The sequence below is a fragment of the Orycteropus afer genome, unplaced genomic scaffold, assembly GCF_000298275.1.
Source record: "Orycteropus afer afer isolate SDZICR_OR568_19922 unplaced genomic scaffold, OryAfe1.0 scaffold00168, whole genome shotgun sequence".
NCBI classification, from domain to species: Eukaryota; Metazoa; Chordata; class Mammalia; order Tubulidentata; family Orycteropodidae; genus Orycteropus; species Orycteropus afer.
This window is the reverse complement of record NW_006921755.1, coordinates 5,038,853-5,046,336: the sequence shown is the minus strand read 5'-3', so window position 1 is coordinate 5,046,336 and position 7,484 is coordinate 5,038,853.

The window sequence follows — 7,484 nt, the reverse complement described above, 5'->3', positions numbered from 1 at the left end:
GACCAATTATCACAGGTGATACCTGTTTATGATGATTGAAAGATAATAATTTTTCAGATTGCATTCATATTGAGCTTTTGAGATTGATTTCATTTTAAAGTGCCAACTGAGGATGAAAATTTCACTAGAGTGTTTGCCTATTCATGACGCAATCTACTTTTCATCCACAGTCACCCTATGGATAGATCACTTTTAGTCTTCCCACTGCCTTCCTATAATGGCTACTGAAACTTTTCTAATTCAGAGGGTCAATGGCAAGAAACCAGTGTATTTGTGGTTAGAACCAGACCTCCCATTTAGGTAAAGTGCCACACCAGAAATTTGTTTTTCTAAAGCCATTAATTGTAGTAACTGCATAGAGTACTAAGAACTGGCACTTTGCAGGAGATAGCAAAAATGATAATAGCAGTTATAATCTAGGACAAAAAGAGTTTTGAAACAATGCTTTATTTAAGCATGCAACATATTATCAAAATGTTGGGCAAGATTGTGTAGCTATTTCTGTAGAACAACACATTGTCCCAAAACATAGTGACATGAAACAATAACTATTATTTCTCAAGAGTCTGTGGATGGACTGAGTAGTTCTGCTGGTCCAGGCTAAGCTCAGCTGGACTCACTCATGTTTCTGTGGGCCACTGGCAGGTTAGGTATGGTCGACAACTATGAGATGGCCTCTTAAGATCTAGGCTCACACTGGGACACCATTACTTGTGCTGCAGCTTATTAGTGAAAGCAAGTCACAAGGTCAGCCAAGATTGAAGATGTGAAGAAATCACTCCACCACTGGAATGGAGGAACTGAAATGGCACGTTGCAAAGGGCAGGGATACAGGGTTGGGTGGAGAACTGGCACCATTTTTACCATCATTCTACCACAGTGGCTCATCCAGATTGTGAGGGAAGAATTGATAGCCCCTTGTAAAACCTACTGCCATCAAGTTGATTCCAACTCTTAGCAAACCTATAGGACAGAGTAAAATTGCCCCAGAGGGTTTCCCAGGCAGTAAATCTCTATGGAAACAGGCTGCCACATCTTCCTCCCATGGATCTGCTGGTGTGTTTGAACTGCAAACCTAGCAGTTAGCAGCCTGCACTTAGCCACTCTGCCACCAGGGCTCCTGCTCTTCCAATATTGTGCCACAATGGCTCTTCTACTCATGGGGAGCTCTGTATGTCAAAAGTGAGATAGATGTTTTGGGATTTTCTGTAACCCTCAGTGAAGTTATCTATTAGCAGTGGAGAAACGTAACTAGAGAGCTCCAGATTGTTGCTTTGCACTGGTCAGTACACCTCTATAACATTTGTTTTAATACAGATGTAATTTCTGTATTTAATAGAATCTTGATTTTTAAAATAGCATGTTCTAAAAGTCTGACTTCTCTTTCTCTGTCTCTTTCTACCTACCTACATTCCTACTACACTTCTATCAGTGTCTTTGTTATTATTTGATACTCTGAGGCATGACCTTATGGTTGTTTTCTCAGGTTACTCATTACTCTAAGCATCACTGGCCAGAGGAGAAGATGTTACCTGCCTTACTGGGACCAAATAGTTATTCTGTGAGGAAAAAAAAAAAATCTAGGTGAGGATGGTACTAACCATGTGTACGCCTCCTTTCACATGATAGTTCTGCTAGAAAATCCATATTCTCAGCAATAGGGGGCTCAAAGTCTGGCCCATAATTTTCCTCCTGGAATAGCTGCATTTATAATTCTCTATTGGTTGTTGTGTTGTCATCCCTATTAAGAATTTAATGAGCACCAAAAGGCCTAGCTAATGTACAGACACAGAAGAAGCCACATCTTCTGCCCAGCAAGCTGTTCCATGATTATTAAGTTGCTGGTGTGCATGAAGAGCAAGGACCTTCCCATTTTCACTTACTTCATAAATCTAGACACAGACCTCACTTTGGGGCCCATATTATTAAGAGAGAACTACAGAGGGAAATAAAGTTCATTTGATAAAGTAAATGGTATCCCTGCTTCTGTAGCTACTCATGGTTTATTACTGCTGTATGTTTTTTCCAGCGGTACTTATAACAGTGATCGTAAAAAAAAAAAATCAAAACCAAACCCATTGCCATTGAGTCGATACCAACTCATGGTGATCATAGAGGACCTTTAAAGATTTGCTGATGTCTCTTGGATAGTTTCAGAATAATACAGTTTATATATAATTCTGCCTAAATATCTTATATCTTCAGGATTCCTTTTGCTGTACTTTTTCTGTTATGCGTATATTTGCATGAAAACAGGTTATTTGGATATGTGTCCTTCGAGAACTATTACTCACTATTCCTCTAAGTCAGAAGCACGTTTTCCATGCACAGCCCAGTGAATTTTTGTGAACTACAGTGATGGATACAACATAGGAACAGACAAACTTTTGAGAAAACAATTTTTCTAAAAAATTTTTGAAAATTTTGTTGGTTTCTTATTTTTATTTGTTGTTAAGTGAGGATTCCAAGTTGGCTATTTGGACTGCAATTTAAGTGTGTGTGTGTGAGAGGGGAAAAGGTGTTTACATTAAAGTAATATTTAATTATACAACCAGTGCATAATTTTTATGGCTGTGACCCCTCAGCTTGCAGCAGAAGTCATGTATTAGAATCAGCAAATATATGTTATCCTTTTTAGTTCGAATCATTTTTATTATCCAAAGACATTTAAAATATGAGCACGTATATTCAGATTTTATTTGTAGTTTGCCCTTATTTTGAAAAAAATTAAAAAAAATAAGTACCAACTACTATGCGTAGAAGAAGCTCTGGTAGCATAGTGCCTAAGGGATTTGACTTCTAACCAGAAGGTTGGCAGTTCAAACTCACCAGCCACTCCTAGGAAGGAAGACTGGGCAATCGACTTCCATAAAGATTCACTGCCTCAGAAACCCAAAGCATGTCACTATGTCACTATGAGTCGAAGTTGACTCAACGGCAGTGAGTTTTTTTGTTTGTTTGTTTGTTTTGCTTTTACTACTCATATATGTAGACCCTGGATGCTGGAAATGGTCAAGCTCTCAGCTACTAACTGAAAGATTAGTGGTTCAAACCTACCCAGAGGTAATTTGGAAGGAAGCCCTGCTGATCTATTTCTGAAAGATCACAGCCAGGGAGAACCCTGCGGAGCACAGTTCTGCTCTGAAACACATGGAGCTGTCACAAGTCGATATCAAGTCAACAGCAATTGGTTTGGTTTTTTGGTTTACCATGTGCTTGTGCAGTTACACTGTCATTTCTATTTGGAATTCGGAAACACAAATCTGTACCAAGGCTTGAAAAATGTGCCTCTATAATTTTATTCCAATATTTTACAAAGTTTTTTGTCATGGGAGTATCTGTTAAAAATACAAATTCTTGACCATTCGTCAGTCCTGCTGAATCAGACTCTCTGGGAATAGAGGTTGAATATCTCTACTTTAAGCAAATCCCCTGGGTATTTCTTATGCATGTTAAAGTTAGAGAAACTCTGCTAAGCTTATTTCAGAATTATATTTGATTATTAGAAAACTATATACTGGGACCTCATTAATTTAATTCTCTAGAGCATTATCTTCATGGTATCATGATTTACTATTTTGTGCTTGATTTTTGTCAAGAATCGGTATCAGAAATGGTACATGTAAAGGAAATATGCACTTTTAAAAAGTTATCATCAAACAATTATTAATTATGTTGTTCAGAGACCTTCATACAAAAATTTATATGACATGTTCCCTATTTACCTGGATAAGCTGTTTATTCACTTATAATGTACATACAGAAATGTGAATGAGTCATAAGTGTACAGCATGATAATTCTTTCAAAATGAACACATCCATGTAACCAGAAACCTCATCAAAGACTGTTATTGATGCCGCTGTAAGCCCCTTGTGCCTGTGTAAATGTAATCACTATCCTGATCTCTATCACTATAGACTGGTGTCCCTGGGTGGCAAGAATAGTTAAGTGCTTGGCTACTAACTGAAAGGTCTACTTTGGCAAACACAGGGTCACTGTGAGTTAAAATCAACTCTTTGGCAACTGATTTGGTTTTTGGTTTATGACTGTAGATTAATTTTCTCTGTTTTTAAGCTTTATGTAAATAAAATTATGTTTATATCTCCTTAGTATCTGGTATCTCTCACTAAACATGTTTGTGAGATTCATCTATAATGTTGCATGTAGTTGTGATTTGCCCATGCCCATTGCTGGATAGATTGTGGAAAATTCATAATCTATCCATTCTATTGTTGATGGATGTATTAGTTATCAATTGATGCATAAAAAATTACACCAACTGTGCAACAAGGTCACAGGTAAAAACAGCAAGCATTTATTATCTCCACAGTTTCTGATCAGGGAACTTCAACATACAATTACTTCTGCCATTGCATATGCATGTGAAAGCTGGACAATAAGTAAGAGTAGAGAAGAGTTGATGCCTTTGAATTGTAGTGTTGGCAAAGAATACTGAAAATTCAATGGACTGCCAGAAGAATGAACAAATCTGCAGCCAGAAGTGCAGCTGGAATGCTCTTTGGAAACAAGAATGGCCAGACTTTGTCTAACCTACTTGGATCATGTTGTCAGAAGAGACTATTCCCTGAAGGATATCATGCTTGCTAAAGTAGAGGGTCCACAAAAAGGGGAAGACCCTCAATGAGATGGATTGACACAGTAACTCCAACAATGGTTTTACACATAGCAAGGATTGTGAGGCTGGTGCAGGATTGGGCAGTGTTTCATTCTGTTGTACATAGGGTAGCTATGGGTCATAGCTGACTCACCAGCATCTAACAACAACAGTTTCTGAGACTCAGGAATCTGGGAGTAATTTAACTGATGGTCGCTCATAAAATCATGGTTAAGCTGCCAACCAGTTCAATTTCTGGTTAAAGGTTTTCCTCCTAAATTCACTCATGTGGGTGTAGGCAAGAAGGTTCAGTTGCTCACCACATGGGTCTCTTCATAGGACTACTCTTGACACAGCAATTAATCTGATAGCGAGAGGAGAAAAAGAGAATCAAGACAGAAATTGCAGTCTTTTATAACCTACTCTCAGAAATAATATACCATTAAAAAAAAAAAAAGTTGACATTCAGTCATTTCTGATTCATGGCAACCCCATGTGTTACAGAGTAGAACTACTCCAAAAGGTTTTCTTGGCTGTAATCTTTATGGAAGCACATCACTAGGGTTTTCTCTCACAGTGTCATTGGGTGGATTTGAACTGTCAACCTTTAGGTCAGTCATTGAGCACAATCCATTTATGCCACCCAGGAACCTTAAACATATAATTACTTCTGCCATATTCTATTGGTCATACAAACCAACCTTGTTAAAAAGCAAAAGTGGATTTCAAAGGGGTGTAAATATTAAGAAGCAAGACCATTGCGGGCTATCTCAGAGACTATCACAATGGCTATTGGAGCAGTTTTCAATTTTTGGCTACTAGGAATAATACTTCTTCAAATATTCCTTTGCATGTATTTTGTAAGCATATTATATCTTCCTAATAGTGCAGTTGCTATATCATGTGTCGTGTAAACATTTACCTTTAATAAGTTACTATCAAATAATTTTCCTAAGAGCTTGTACAGGTTTCTACTGTTATAAGCAAAGCACTGGCTACTGCATTCTTGAAAACACTTGGCATTGTGCATGTTTTCCATTTTAGCCCTTGTTAGGGGGTGAGTAATGGTATCTCATTATGATTTTAATTTGCATTTCCTTGATAATTAATGATGTTTATTCCTTTTTTGTGTGTGTTTACTGGTCATTTGGATTTTTTTTTTCTCTTTTGTGAAGTACTTCTATATTTTTCCAATTTTTTAAAGTAGTTTTCTGCCTTCATTATTGATTTGTAAGTGCTCTGTGCTCTAGATATGGTCCTTTGTAGGACACATGTATTATAAATATCTTCCTCCACACTGCAGTTTAAAGTTTCATCAGTAAATAATGCTCTTTTATGAACAGAGGTTCTTAATTTTAATATGGTTAAATTTATCATTCTTTTTCTTTGTATTTAACTTTTTGAGCCCTGTTTAAGAATACTATGTTTAATCAAGGTCACAATTATATTCTCTTATATTTTCTTCTAAAAGCCTTATTGTTTTATCTTTTACATTTAAGTCTATAATCTATCTAACAATATATAAAAAAAGGACAATGCAGCTTGCCTGAGAAGGTTTATAATAGGAATTCAGAGGTGGTTTTACATTTGAAAATCAATCACTATAGTGCACCATATTATTAGGGGATAAAATTAACAGCAATCACATGATCATGTTAACCTTGTTCTTCTTGTTAAGTGTCCTTCAGTCAGTTCCAACTCATAGCAACCCTGCTTAGAACAGAACAAAATACTGCCATGTCTTGCACCATCCTCACAATAGTTGCTATGTGGGAGCCCACTGTTGTAGTGGCTGTGTCAATCCATGCCCTTAAGGGTCTTCCTCTTTTTCACTGACCCTTTACTTTACCGAGAATATTGTCCTTGTCCAGGGACTGATCCCTCCTCTAATATTTCAAAAGCACTTGTGATGAAGTCTCACCATCTTCGCTTTTACGGAGCTTTCTGGCTATACTTCCAATATTGATTGGTTCATTCTCCTAGCAATCCATGGTCTATTCAATATTCTTTGCTAACACTATATTCTAAAGCATCAATTCTTCTTCAGTCTTCCTTGTTCATTATCCAGGTTTTGAATGCATAAGAGGTAATTAAAATACCATGGCTTGGGTCAGGCACGCCTTAGTGGTCAAACTGACATCTTTGCTTTCTAACGCTTTCAAGAAGTCTTTTGCAACAGATTTGCCCAATGCAATATGTCATTTGATTTCTTGACTGCTACTTTGAAAAATTATTTGGTAGTAACTTATTAAAGGTAAATGTTCGTATGACATATGATACAGCAACACTATTAGGAATGCATAATATGCTTACAAAATACGTGTAAAGGAATAGTCAAAGAAGTATTATTCCTATTAGCCAACAATTGAAAACTACTCCAATAGCCACTGTGATAGCCTCTGAGACAGGCCCCACCCCCCAGAAGCAGGAAAGGGAGGGAAACGCTGGGGATGGCAAAAGCCACAGGATCCAGGTAAGGGGAGGGTAGAGAGGTTTCAAACAGTTAAGGGAGATGAACTTGTCTGTCAGTTTGCTTACTGATGTGGCTTGTGCATTGCTTACAGTGAGGCTTGAAGCTGTGCCACCAATGTTTCAAACACCAGCAGGATTGCACATGGTGCATAGGTTTCAACACACCTTACAGACTGAGACAGACTAGGAAGAAGGAAGAGGCCATCTACTTCCCAAAGAATTGGCCAGGGAAAACCTTATTAATAGAAGAGAAACACTGTCTGATACATTACTGGGCAATTTTATGAATAGCCCAGAAACATTGTCTGATACAGTGCAGGAAGAAGAGCTCTTTAGGTCGGAAGGCTCTCAAAATACAGCTGGGAAAGGGCTGCCTCATCAGAGTAGAACCAACCT